The 14923-nt window shown below is 44.1% G+C and overlaps 1 non-coding gene across 1 annotated transcript; it reads left to right on the top strand.

Annotated features, from left to right (window-relative positions):
• The first annotated feature begins 199 nt into the window (after window positions 1-199).
• On the top strand, window positions 200-281 carry trnas-gcu (transfer RNA serine (anticodon GCU)). The gene has a single exon. It is a non-coding gene; the product is annotated as a tRNA-Ser (tRNA).
• Window positions 282-14923: the final 14642 nt, after the last annotated feature.

Genomic DNA, 14923 nt, shown 5'->3' with positions numbered 1-14923 from the left:
GGTTATGTTCGGTGAATTCAAAACTCAAACAGGGAATTGACTCCCTCTTTTCTTGCTCGGGATTTACATCGAATGAAAGAGTAACAGCGAACCAAAATTAACAAGAAGGTAGAAACACAAAATTATCCTACAGGAGAAATGTGTTCTTTGTTCCATGTGTTAAAATCACAGGAGGTGATTAGAAAAGTAGCCATTGCATGACGAGGTGGCCGAGTGGTTAAGGCGATGGACTGCTAATCCATTGTGCTTTGCACGCGTGGGTTCGAATCCCATCCTCGTCGGTGGTGCATTTTCTCTTTATTGAGTGTGAACTGATGATTCTTTGGTGTTTTGAGATTCACGGAACCAAGATGAAGTTTGGACACAGAGCTGGACAATCTTGATGGGTGGATATTCCAACTCAAATCCATATTCCAGATTCCGAATCCAATGAGAAACTCGATCTGGCAATCGATTCAAATCAGGACCCTAGCTTTGGGCGGGAGATTGGCACCACGAGAACATGTGGTTTCTGAAGCCTCAAAGTAGACTCCAGCTTCATTTGCGGCCCGAGTGGCAGATTTTGTCTTTCCGGAATCGGCAGGTCAGTCTTTAAAATTCGTGCTGGATTAGCTGGATTGGCCATGCTAAATTGCCCTAAATTGTGAGGTGCGACTGTAGCACGGTAAATATGTGGGGTTCCGGGGATGCGGCCTGCGTCGGATTGTTGTCGGTGCAGCTCGATGGGCCGAATGTCCTTCTTCTGCACTGTGGGGATTCTATGAAGTTCGAGGCGGCAGTTTCACTTCTCTGAGAACATTGATACACCAGTTCCTTATTTCTACAAACTTTATCTAAAAAGCCGACTCCGATGAGATTCTGACCCACAACCTTTGAATATCTCACCAGACAATGATGAGAAGTCCAACATGTCATTCTTTGCGCCACAGAGCCGCAGCTGCAGCATTTATTCCCCATTCTCATGTGGGAATTTCTGACGTCGTTGAACAAACAGTTCAAAAATTGAGCAATTGTATAGTTTCAAAAATACTTCATTGTCATTAAAATATTTTGGGACGTCCTGTGGTTTTGAAAAGAGCTACAGAAATTTCAGTAGAACTCCCATAGGGCACAGACAGGTTGGTCAAATGGGAGGACATGTGGCAGATGAAGAATGAAGTGATTCCTTTTGGTGGGAAAAACACAAAGAGACAATATAAAAGAAAGGGTATAATTACAAAACAAGGCGCAGGAACCGCGGGAAATGGGTGGGCATTTGTATAAATCATTGAAGGTGGCAGGACAGGTTGGAAGTGCCGTTAATAAAGCGGACAGTATCCGTGGCTTTATAACCAAAAGCAAGGATCTGATAACAATTTACTGCAAAGAAAATGCTGATTAGCTATTAGATAGCACTTTAGATATTCTCAGCCTTGCCTCTCGGCTGAGGTATGGTAATCCTGAGACTAAGTCATCACCAGTAGACCCTCCCTGTTGAGGTGGGGATCAGTGGATGGTCATTTGGGACTATGCTGACTTTACCTTTATATCTGTGTCATATTCAGACTGTGTTTTCCATTATCTGCTGCTGTGTGAGGGTTGGGATCTTTCTCATTCTGTCATGGAACTGTGCGTGTACAAGCGATTTGTTCTGACACTCAGCTCCGGGAACTGTAAAAATTAGTTTTGAATTCATTCCGTATTTGCAATCTCGAGGATTGTAAACGAGTTGATGGATCTCTTCATTTTGAATTTCCGATGCATTTTTTTCAGCGTCGCTGACAGAGCCAACATTATGTTTTTATTCATTTTGGGGCTTGGGCGTCACTGGCTGGGCAGCATTTAAGAACAAAGAACAAAGAACAATACAGCACAGAAACAGGCCCTTCAGCCCTACAAGCCCGCGCCGCTCCCTGGTCCAAACGAGACCATTCTTTTGTATCCCTCCATTCCCACTCCGTTCATGTGGCTATCTAGATAAGTCTTAAACGTTCCAGTGTGTCCGCCTCCACCACCTTGCCCGGCAGCGCATTCCAGGCCCCCACCACCCTCTGTGTAAAATACGTCTTTCTGATATCCGTGTTAAACCTCCCCCCGCTCACCTTGAACCCATGACCCCTCATGAACGTCACCACCGACCTGGGAAAAAGCTTCCCACCGTTCACCCTATCTATGCCTTTCATAATTGTATACACCTCTATTAGGTCACCCCTCATCCTCCGTCTTTCCAGTGAGAACAACCCCAGTTTACCCAATCTCTCCTCATAACTAAGCCCTTCCATACCAGGCAGCATCCTGGTAAAAACCTCCTCTGCACTTTCTCTAAAGCCTCCACGTCCTTCTGGCAGTGTGGCGACCAGAACTCGGCGCAGTATTCCAAATGCGGCCGAACCAACATTCTATATAACTGCAACATCAGACCCCAACTTTTATACTCTATGCCCCGTCCTATAAAGGCAAGCATGCCATATGCCTTCTTCACTACTTTCTCCACCTGTGACGTCACCTTCAAGGATCTGTGCACTTGCACACCCAGGTCCCTCTGCGTATTTACACCCTTTATGGTTCTGCCATTTATCGTATAGCTCCCCCCTACGTTAGTCCTACCAAATGCATCACTTCGCATTCATCTGGATTGAACTCCATCTGCCATTTCTTTGCCCAAATTTCCAGCCTATCCATATCCTTCTCTAGCCTCTGACAATGTTCCTCACTATCTGCAAGTCCAGCCATTTTCGTGTCGTCCGCAAACTTACTGATCACCCCAGTTACACCTTCTTCCAGATCGTTTGTATAAATCACAAACAGCAGAGGTCCCAATACAGAGCCCTGCGGAACACCACTAGTCACAGGCATCCAGCCAGAAAAAGACCCTTCCACTACCACCCTCTGTCTTCTGTGACCAAGCCAGTTCTCCACCCATCTAGCCACCTCCCCCTTTATCCCATGAGATCCAACCTTTTGCACCAACCTACCTTGAGGGACTTTGTCAAACGCTTTACTAAAGTCCATATAGACGACATCCACGGCCCTTCCCTCGTCAACCATTCTCGTCACTTCTTCAAAAAACTCCACCAGGTTAGTTTATTGCTCAAACCTAGCTACCGAGGGCAGTTGAGAGGTAATCACATTGCTGTGTCTCTGGAGTCACATTTAGGCCAGACCGGGCAAGGACGGCAGATGTTGTTCCCTAAAGTGCATTACTTTACAAAATAAGTTTTTCCGACGATGGTCAGTAATTTCATGGTCATCAGTACATTCTTGATCACAGATATTTTTTATTGAATTCAAATGTCACCAGCTGCAATGGCCCCAGAATATTAACTGAATTTCTGGATTAATATTCCAGCAATGATACCACAAAACCATCGCCTCCAAATTTCCCTCAAACCGAATGCTTTGGTAGGTCAACTCCAAGAGCAGCTCAGGGTGAACTACATTGCTGTGTGTCGGAAGTCACATGTCGGCCAGACCAAGAAACCCTTCCCCATAGAACATTACAGAATCCGTTTTTTTTACGACAATCGATTCAAGGTCATTAATGCAGATATTTTTATTGATTTCGAATTTCACCATCTGCCGTGGCAGGGGATGTATGTGTGTGTGTGTGTGTGTGTGTGTGTGTGTGCGTGTGTGTATGTGTGTTTGTGTGTGCGCGAGGGAGAGAGAGAGATTGACTCATTATCAGTCTGTTTGTGAGTGTGGATTACTCCCTTCTTTTCCCTCACAAGCACAGTGCTGCTCCTGCGCTTGTCAAATCCTATGACAAAACACTTCTACTCCTGTGACCCTGGTGGGCGGGTGGGGATGCGGTGAGGTTTGACGGCAATGCCTCAGGATGCTGAGTGTGAAAACAGCCAATTTTAAAGCATGTGTGTCAGAAGGTGAAGAGTGAACTTGTCTGTGAGAAGATCACAGAACAGCTGTGTCTGGAGCTGTGTTCGAGAGACACGTTTTGGGTTGCCAGTAAATGCACTCCTGAAATGAAGACACATAATGAGAAACAGGAAATGCTGGAAATATTCAGCAGTTCTGAAAGCAGCTGTGGAGAGATATTCCTGTTGCCAGGATGTAACTCTCCAATTGGATACTTCACGTTGCTCAGATTTTACAATCTCAAAATCTTCGTGTAAGGAACAGGTAGGACGGGAATTGGATTTTTGTTGATTTGAGCAAACAGTGCAATGCAGCAATAAGAAACTCTTCACCCCGCGCCCCCCCCCCCCTCCACCCGGCGGCTTCGGGAATGATGGGACTCAGATACGGGCCTCTGGCTGGGGTTGAAAAATGGAAAAGTACATCGAATTTTAAATGAGATGACAATGAAGATGGAATTTAAATCGACTTGTGCAGATTCGGCTGTCTAACCACGGAGTCAGGCTGGCCGAGCAGTTTAAGGCGCTGTGTTAAGGTCGCTGTCTCCTCTCGCGGCGTGAGTTCAAATTCCACGCCTGGCATTGCTTTTTCCTCCTACGCCAGGCACCATCCAAACCCGCGAAATCTTCCACCTGGAAACACAAGGGCAGTAGATGCACAGAAAAAAACGACCATCTGCAAGTCCCACTCCGATGGACACACGCCATCCTGACTTGGAAATATATCGCCGTTTCTGTGGCTGGCTCGCAATCCTGGAACTCCCTGCCGGAAAGGTGTGCAGTGGCTCAATAATGAATTCACTGTCAAATTCTGAGAGATAATTAATTCTGGACAATAAATGCTTCCCGGGCCAGCGAGACACATGTCCCGTATAAATGAAGTTCTAAAGAAATCATCTCCTGTCACAGGAGGAGCACATCTGAATTCAGAGCAGAAAATTGGGTGTGTGAATCACATCCTGAACATGGCTACTTTTATATCAGATATGTATCTGAACACAGTAAATGGAACCCAGCTCACGATAGGCCGCTCAATGTTTAGCCGAGTGGTTTCACTGAGTGATGTGTGTGATATTCTCTGATGTACAATGTCGGGGGGGGGGGGGGGGGGGGGGGAGGGCAGATTTGAAAGGTTTACTGGGAAATTGGTGCAGTCTCGATTGGCCACTGGAGGGATTCTGTATTTTTTTGACTTATGATTCTATACCCAACCCATTACATCTGTGGAGAGAGAAACAGGTCGGTCTAGTGAAAGGCCAAGATTTGAAATGTGAGCTATCTCTATTTTCACAGATACTACCACAGCTGAAATTTATTTCCGACATTCCATTGGAGTGCGACAAAGACTATCGGGTTCTGCGGCTGAGCTGGTTAAATCTCTTTCAAGTGATCTCTGCTATCGCACAAGGCCAAATATCACTTTCTTGCAAGTTAATATTGTTTTTCACTTTCCAGTAGGTGTTCTGCAGAGATACAAAATAACCACATTTCGATACTTCCCGCAAATATCTCTGCTGTTTATTTAGAGGATACAGGAATTTTCATCAGCTCTCGCTTGAAGTAAACTGCAACAAACTCACTCCTTTTAATGCTCCAAACACAGCTTTCCCCCTTTCTCTTAGTGAATTTCTAACACAGTCCGTTTGCCTTAGAATCATAGAATCACAACAGTACTGAAGGAGAACGTTCCGCCCATTGAATCTGTACCGACTCTCCGACAGAGCATTCCACGCAGGCCTTATCCCCAGAGCGCCATGCATCCACCCCGCCAATCTACTTAACCTGCACATCTTGGGAAACAGAGGGGCAATCTAGCATGGCCAATCCACCCAACCTGCACATCTTTTGAATGTGGGAGGAAGTCAGAACACCTGGTTTCCAGAGGTAACATTCCTGGGTGTCTGCATCTTGAGCAACACTACGTCTGTCTGACGCAATCCAGGATAAAGCATCTAATTTCATTCGCTTCCTATCCACACACATTCACTCCCTGCACCACGGTCGCACAATGGCAGCAGTGTGCCCCATCGACACGTTGCACTGCAGAAATTCGCCAAGGCTCCTTTGACAGCACCTTCCAAGCTTGCTACCACTTCAACCTAGAAGGGAAAGCGCAGCACATACATCGGAACAACAACAGCTCTTTGCAGGACACTATTATACATAGAACATAGAACAGTACAGCACAGAACATGCCCTTCGGCCCACGATGTTGTGCCGAGCTTTATCTGAAACCAAGATCAAGCTATCCCACTCCCTATCATCCTGGTGTGCTCCATGTGCCTATCCAATAACCGCTTAAATGTTCCTATAGTTATGCCCCCTTGTAATAGCTCCATCCACCCGAGGAAATAGTCTTTGAACGTTCACTCTATCTATCCCCTTCATCATTTTATAAACCTCTATTAAGTCTCCCCTCAGCCTCCTCCGCTCCAGAGAGAACAGCCCTAGCTCCCTCAACCTTTCCTCATAAGACCTACCCTCCAAACCAGGCAGCATCCTGGTAAATCTCCTCTGCACTCTTTCCAGCACTTCCACATCCTTCTTATAGTGAGGTGACCAGAACTGCACACATTATTCCAAATGTGGTCTCACCAAGGTCCTGTACAGTTGCAGCATAACCCCACGGCTCTTAAACTCCAACCACCTGTTAATAAAAGCTAACACACTATAGGCCTTCTTCACAGCTCTATCCACTTGACTGGCAACCTTTAGAGATCTATGGATATGGACCCCAAGGTCTCTCTGTTCCTCCACAGTCTTCAGAACCCTACCTTTGACCCTGTAATCCACATTTAAATTAGTCCTACCAAAATGAATCACCTCACATTTATCAGGGTTAAACTCCATTTGCCATTTTTCAGCCCAGCTTTGCATCCTATCTATGTCTCTTTGCAGCCTACAACAGCCCTCCACCTCATCCACTACTCCACCAATCTTGGTGTCATCAGCAAATTTACTGATCCACCCTTCATGTATTTATTATTTACATTTATTTATAAATTGTTTGTTTGTGTGTGTTCCTTCATCTTCTTTACGGTTCGTTTCGTGTAAATAAGCTAAATATCTAATTGAACAGGATGTTACAGGGTCCCAAACCAGCGTTCTCTGCTTGAACAGAGGGGAGCACAAAAGGGTGAGGGCAGAATTGGCTAATGTAGTCTGGGAGCGCAGACTTGTTGGTAGGAAAGCTGAGCAACAGTGGAGGATTTTTAAGGAGATTTTCCTCAGTACTCAGCAAAAATATATTCCTGTGATAAAAAAGGAATGTAAGGAAAGGGATAACCAGCCGTGGATAACTGAGGAAATAAAGGAGAGTATTAAATTAAAAACCGATGCGTACAGAGTGGCCAAAACTAGTGGGGAATTAGATGATTGGGAAAGCTTTAAAAAACAACAAAGAACTACCAAGAAGGCGATAAAGAAAGGAAAAATAGATTATGAAACTAAACTAGCACAAAATATAAAAACTGATAGTAAAAGTTTTTACAAATACATAAAAAGGAAAAGAATAGCTAAAGTAAATGTTGGACCCTTAGAAGACGAGAAGGGGGATTTAATAATGGGAAATGAGGAAATGGCCGAGGCCTTAAACAAGTATTTTGTGTCGTTCTTCACGGTCGAGGACACAAATAGCTTACCGAAAATTGATGGTCGTGGGACTGTCGGGGGTGAGGTCCTTAAAACGATTACTATTACTAAAGAGGTAGTGCTTGGTAGGCTAATGGGACTAAAGGTAGACAAGTCCCCGGGCCCGGATGGAATGCATCCCAGGGTACTGAAAGAAATGCTAGAAGTAACAGCGGATGCATTGGTTGTAATTTATCAAATTTCACTGGACTCTGGGGAAGTGCCAGCTGATTGGAAAACAGCTAATGTGACGCCACTGTTTAAAAAAGGTGGACATAATGCGGGTAACTACAGGCCGGTTAGCTTAACGTCCGTAGTTGGGAAATTGCTGGAATCCATGATTAAAGAAGAAATAGCAGGACACCTGGGAAAAAATGGTTTGATCAACCAGACGCAGCATGGATTCATGAAGGGAAAGTCGTGTTTGACGAATTTACTGGATTTTTATGAAGATGTAACGAGTGCGGTTGACAGAGGGAAGCTGGTGGATGTGGTATTTTTGGATTTCCAGAAGGCGTTCGATAAGGTGCCTCACAAATGTTTGCTGCAGAAGATTAGGGGACACGGAGTTGGGGGTAAAGTGTTAGCGTGGCTTGAGGATTGGCTATCTAACAGGAAGCAGAGAGTTGGAATAAATGAGTGCTGTTCTGGTTGGCAGTTGGTGACAAGTGACGTGCCACAGGGATCGGTGCTGGGGCCTCAAGTGTTCACCATATACATAGACGATCTGGAGGAGGGGACCGAGTGTAGGGCAACAAAGTTTGCGGATGATACAAAGATGAGTGGGAAAGCGAATTGCGTGGAAGATGCGGAAAGTCTGCAGAGAGGTTTGGATAGGCGAAGTGAGTGGGCGAGGATCTGGCAGATGGAGTATAACGTTGACAAGTTTGAGGTTATCCACTTTGGATGGAATAACAGTAAAATGGACTATTATTTAAATGGTGAAAAATTACAACATTCGACTGTGCAGAGGGACCCGGGGGTCCTTGTGCATGAATCGCAAAAACTCAGTTTGCAGGTGCAGCAGGTGATCAAGAAGGCAAATTGAATGTTGGCCTTTATCCCGAAGGGGATGGAGTATAAAAGCAGGGAGGTCTCGCTGCAATTGTACAAGGTACAGGTGAGGCCGCAACTGGAGTACTGTGTGCAATTTTGGTCCCCTTATTTGCGGAAGGATGTATTGGCCTTGGAGGGATTACAGAGAAGGTTCACCAGGTTGATACCGGAGATGAGGGGGTTAGCTTATGAGGAGAGATTGAGTAGATTGGGCCTGTACTCGTTGGAGTTTAGAAGGCTGAGTGGAGATCTTATAGCGACATATAAGATAATGAAGGGGCTCGACAGGGTAGAGGCAGAGAGATTCTTTCTACTTAGAAAGGAAACAAGAACTAGAGGAAATAAGGGGAAGTCAGTTTAAGACAGAGTTGAGGAGGAACGTCTTCTCTCAGAGGGTAGTGAATCTCTGGAATTCTCTGCCGTTTGAAGCAGTGGAGGTTACCTCGTTGAATATGTTTAAGTCACAGGGTGATAGATTTCTGATCAATGAGGGAATTAGGGGTTGTGGGGAGCGGGTGGGTAAGTGGAATTAATCCACTATCAGATCAGCCATGATCTTATTGAATGGCGGGGCAGTCTCGAGGGGCTAGATGGCCTACTCCTGCTCCTATTTCTCATGTTCCTATGTTCTGATGTTCTTACTGTTACTAACCGAACTGGCGAACGTTGTGCCAAACACTATTAAAGAAAAACAGGATTTGCGATTTATTTGAAATCATAGAAACCCTACAGTACAGGAAGAGGCCATTCAGCCCATCGAGTCTGCAACGACCACAATCCCACCCAGGCCCTACTCCCATATCCCGACATATTAACCCACTAATCCCTCTAACCTACACATCTCAGGACACTAAGGGCAATTTTTTTTAGCATGGCCAACCAACCTAACCCACACATTTTTGGACTGTGGGAGGAAACCGGAGCACCCGGAGGAAACCCACGCAGACACGAGGAGAATGTGCAAACTCCACACAGACAGTGACCCAAGCCGGGAATCGAACCCAGGTCCCTGGAGCTGTGAAGCAGCAGTGCTAACCACTGTGCTACCGTGCCGCCCTCAAGTCCGTGGTTTTTCTGGGAACCGAGTAAACAGAAACAGCGTGGAAAGATGGCAGAGCAGAAAATGTTGCCGCAACTTTCCCTCTCTGTTGATTTGATTTATTATTGTCACATGTATTAACATACAGTGAAAAGTATTGTTTCTTGCGCGCTATACAAACAAAACATACCGTTCATAGAGAAGGAAATGAGAGAGTGCCGAATGTCGTGTTACAGTCATAGCTAGGATGGAGAGAAAGATCAACTTAATGCAAGGTAAGTCCATTCAAAAGTCTGACAGCAGCAGGGAAGAAGCTGTTCTTGAGTCTGTTGGTACGTGACCTCAGACTTTTGTATCTTTTTCCCGACGGAAGAAGGTGGAAAAGAGAATGTCCGGGGTGCGTGGGGTCCTTAATTATGCTGGCTGCTATGCCGAGGCAGTCGGAAGTGCAGCCAGAGTCATTGGATGGGAGGCTGATTTGCGTGAAGGATTGGGCTACATTCACAACCGTTTGTAGTTCCTTGCGGTCTTGACAGAACAGGAGCCATACCAAGCTGCGATACAACCAGAAAGAATGCTTTCTATATTGCATCTGCAAAAGTTGGTGAGGGTCGTAGCTGACATGCCAAATTTCCTTAGTCTTCTGAGAAAGTAGAGGTATGGGGGGACCAGGACAGGTTGTCAGTTATCTGGACACCTAAAAAGCTGAAGCTCTGAACCGACGACCCACCTGATCCAAAATTGGAGTTTGCTGGGATTCGAACCCACAACCGCTTAAAAGCTGACTACCATTTAGAAGTTCAAAACACTACCCATTGGGCCACAGACTTCTACGCACGAAACTGAATTTAGAAGCTCATGTATGGATTTTTGACAATGTAGAAACTCTCGGAAAGTCCAACAATCTCGTAGCTCCAACATCGAGAACTGTGAAGAGGAACTTCATTGATTACAAGTCGTATCAGGACATCTTATGTCTGTGAAAAGCGCTGTGCAAATACACATATTTGTGTCTTCTCTAAACGAAATCTGTCCAGCACAGAATGCTGCTCCCTCTCTCTCTCTTCCTCATTCTCCTGGACAATCTCGCAGGTTTGATCGTCTGGAGCCACATTCTAGTCTGCCTGTCACAGTGCTGATCAGAAAGTGTTCCCTGTTCCAGTTAAACACCTGCACAGAAAACAGAGCAAAATAGTGTGGTTGCTGGAAATCTGAAACACAAACAGAAAATGCTGGAAACAGCTCAGCAGGTGAGGCAACACTTTTGATGAATGAAGATTTCTGTGAAACAAGTTCCTGAAGCACTGCACAGCAGCACAGTTTAAAGTTTCCTTTCATCCACATGGATGCTCCATTGTATGATTTTGAACAATTCGAATTAATAAAATTAATTCTTATTCTAGTTGCTACAGCCTGAAAACCTCTCCCAGCATTGATATCACCCTGAGATGTGTAAATATTGAAATCCATTCTCTTTTTTAAAAAAAACTCTTTTAGAACTGTGTCCATCACCCGCTCAGTTCTTTGTTAAAGAGAAGAGAATTCAAGATATATTTGGATAAGACAATAAGACCAGGCATAGGAGCAACATTAGGCCACTCGGCCCATCGAGTCTGCTCCACCATTCAATTATGGCTGATATCTTTCTCATCCACATTCTCCTGCCCATTCCCAATAACCCCTGACCACCTTATTAATCAAGAACCACCCTAATTTCCCTTTGACCAAATTTGTACAGAAGCATAAAGAAGGGAATCACACACGGCACTTCATGAAACTCACCGCTAAACATTAAAAAGTGACAGTGTTTAATCATGGATGGGTCTATTTGTTCATTTATTATTCACGGAGAATATAAAAGGTGAAGCAGTGTGCAATCTGATCAATATAACTCAGCAAGCTGAAACACAATGAGGATTGGGCAGCAGAAACCACCATTGGCAGTGGACAAAGTGGAGGTGCCAATGTTGACTGGGTTGTGTGACGGAACACGAAGACGTGGCAGGGTGAAGGTAAATAGGAAAGTGGGAACGCTAAATGTTTAATGGTCACTGTACCAATAGAATGTGCAATGTAGACTGCAGGCTGGATATTCAATGGGGTCTGAGATGGGTGAATAGACTGTGGAATCTTGGCATGGTAAAGGTTCAATCGCGATTAGAACGGGTAAAGGTATACTCTTTATTTCATATCACCTTTCCTCGACCTTCTGAACGAAATGTATCACCTCATACTTTTTTACATTCATTAAATTGTATCTGTCACGTAATTGCCCCATTCCGTCACCCAGTTTATATCTTCTTGACGACGATCAATTTCCTCCTTCATTCGGTGCATAATATTTTCAAGTTTTGCATCATGGAAAGTTGTTCTGAGTTTTGAGATGGGTAAATAAACTCTGGAATCTTGGTAAGGTAAAGGTGCCTCACCTGAAGAAGTGGCTTGGGGCTCCGAAAGCTTGTGTGGCTTTTGCTACCAAATAAACCTGTTCGACTTTACACTGGTGTTGTGAAACTTCTTACTTTGTTTACCCCAGTCCAACGCCGGCATCTCCACATCATGGTAAAGTTACAACATGGATTAGGAAGAGGATAACACCTCTCATCGACCTTCGGACTTCAATGTATCACTTCACACTTGTTACATAAATTAAAGTTTATTTATTAGTCACAAGTAGGCTGACATTAACACTGCAATGAAATTACTGTGAAAATCCTCAAATTAAATGTCATGTGCCATGTGTCTGCCCATTCCAAATGCCTGTCTATATCTTCTTGAAGTCGTGCAATACTCTTCTCACTCAAGTTCATTATATTCCAAGTCTTCCATCATTGGCAAATTTTGAGATTGAAATCTATACACCAAGATATAGGTCAGTAATATAAATCAAGAAAATAAAGTTTCTCTCTATATACCATCCCCAATCAAAGGGAAGTAAAGTTTACTGTGTCCGATGTTTTAATAGGTTTGCACTAATAATTAAGCTGTTGCTTAATGAAATTCCAACTATGCTAAACAGCAATGATTCAAAATGCCACTTGGTTCAAAATAAAATGCCTGCCGGTACTAACATTTTCACTTAAAAAGCATAGCCTTTGCTGATTTTTCGGGATTGAAATGGTGAATACAGGGGAAAGCAGCCTATTGATAAATTTGGAAATGATAAGGCCAATGCATTTAGTATTCCTAAATTCCTCCGTCCCAGGTTCAATATCATTCAATATAACAAGTTCCAAATTAAACCGACTACATGGGAAAGTACATTAATATTGAATTCTCTATGGGATTTAATGCTGACATCCAATCATTAATTCCTGTTTGATCTGCCTCTGCAACAGGGACAACTCATGTAAATCTCTTCCGCTCTGTTGCAGTTCTGGGTTGCGGCCAGTAGATGTCGGCACACTGTCGGCAGGCTGAAATTTAGGCAACTGATAGGGTCACAACAGATAATGTCTAAACTTCAGTCAGGAGTCTAACAACACCAGGTTAAAGTCCAACAGGTGTATTTGGTAGCAAACGCCACTAGCTTTCGGGGCGCTGCTCCTTCGGCAGGTGAGTGGGAGTTCTGTTCACAAACATCTCCACAGCATAAACTTTAGTCTGCCAGAGTGTGCTGACATCTACTGGCCGCAACCCAGAACTGAAACAGAGCGGAAGATACCTCCATGAATTGTCAGTGTTGCAGAGTCAGATCAAACAGGAATTAATGATTGGATATCAGCATTAAATCCAATAGAGAATTCAATATTAACGTACTTTCCCATGCAGTCGGTATAATTTGGAACTTGGTATAGGCTGGAGCAGTTGACTCGATTAGTTCAGCTGTATTGAAGGGAAATCTAGGTAATGAGACGATGGAGAATGGAATTCAGAGATAAGCAGATGATGTTACATTAAAAATTTGAGCAGAGGATCGTGCGGAATCATGTACTAAGTGCATCGAAAGGCCCAATTTCAATTCGATATCTTCCGGGTAGAATGAGTACAGATTTGCAAAGTGTCTCAGCTGGATTTAGAATGAATATCACACACTTATGTTGTACCGGAGACAGAATACGTCCAGCACCTGTTGAATCTTAGAATAGATACAAAAGAGAGAGAGAGAGAGACCATTACACCCTTTGTCTGTGTGCTGTCCTGTACAAGAACAACTCATCTCGTCTCTTTCCCAAACATTGTATCATAAACCTGCAAATCATTTCTCTTCAGGTGCTAATTCCTTTCCCCTTTGACAATCCTGATTTGATGCTGTCTCTGCCACACGCTCAGGCAGTGCATTCCAGGTCCTAATCTCTCAGCACATTAAAAAAACATCCTTCTCCACTCTGCCAATGGGAACAGTTTTTCTTCATCTACTCTTCTTGGACAGCACAATCAAACCCACGAACTGCTACCGTCTATAAGGTCAGTGGCAGCAGATACATGGGAACACCAGCACCTAGAAGTTGTCCTCCAAGGCACTCACCGTCCTGGCTTGGAAAAATGTCACCGTACGTTCAATGTCGCAAAATCCTGGACCAACCTCCCGAACACGATTAGGTTACGAGCACTGTGGCAGTACCTACGCCTCAGGGACTGCAGCAGTTCAAGGGGGAAGCTCACATCACATTTTCAGGGTCAACTATGGACGATATACTGGTGTTGGGGTTAAATAACAATACAGAAATGAATATTTATCTGGCTATATTAATGGGCAGCAAAAGTTCAGAGTGCTGTAGCAGAGTGGTACAGCGGAATCGTGCTGGGCCCACAACCCAGAAGTTGATGGATCAAAATCATCCTCTGTTAATACTGATAATAAAATCTCTTGAAATCAACACCAATGCATTTGTGACTTTTACGTGGAGTTTGCAGACAGATATTTACATTCGCTTCATTTCTCTCGTTAAACGCCTCAATCTGCAGTGAATCACGTGTATCTGCACACAAGCTAGAAATACTGTGAAAATGCATCAGCATATATTAGTGATTTGGGTAACGTTGTACAGGGCAGAGTTCCTGAATTTGTGGATAATGTGAAACTTAGAAGTGTTGCGAAATGTGAGGAGGATCGTGCAAATCTTCAAAAAGGACATAGCCAAGTTGTTCGAATGAATGGAAAAGAGGCCAGTGGAATTTAAAGCAGAGAATTTTGAAGGGATTCATTCTGGTGAGAAGATTATAGAGACAAAATAAATTAAAGGGTACAACTCAAAATGAGGTGCAGGAGCAGACGGAACTGGTTGTGCATGTATATATGTCACTGAACAGGTCAGGACAAGTTAAGATACGTTTAATAAAGCATATTGAATTCTACCCTTTATTAACAGGGTCATAGAGTACAAGAGCAAGGAGGTTATGT

This window comes from Mustelus asterias, unplaced genomic scaffold (assembly GCF_964213995.1).
Source record: "Mustelus asterias unplaced genomic scaffold, sMusAst1.hap1.1 HAP1_SCAFFOLD_35, whole genome shotgun sequence".
Lineage (NCBI taxonomy): Eukaryota > Metazoa > Chordata > Chondrichthyes > Carcharhiniformes > Triakidae > Mustelus > Mustelus asterias.
This window is presented reverse-complemented; position numbering and strand designations above follow the sequence as displayed.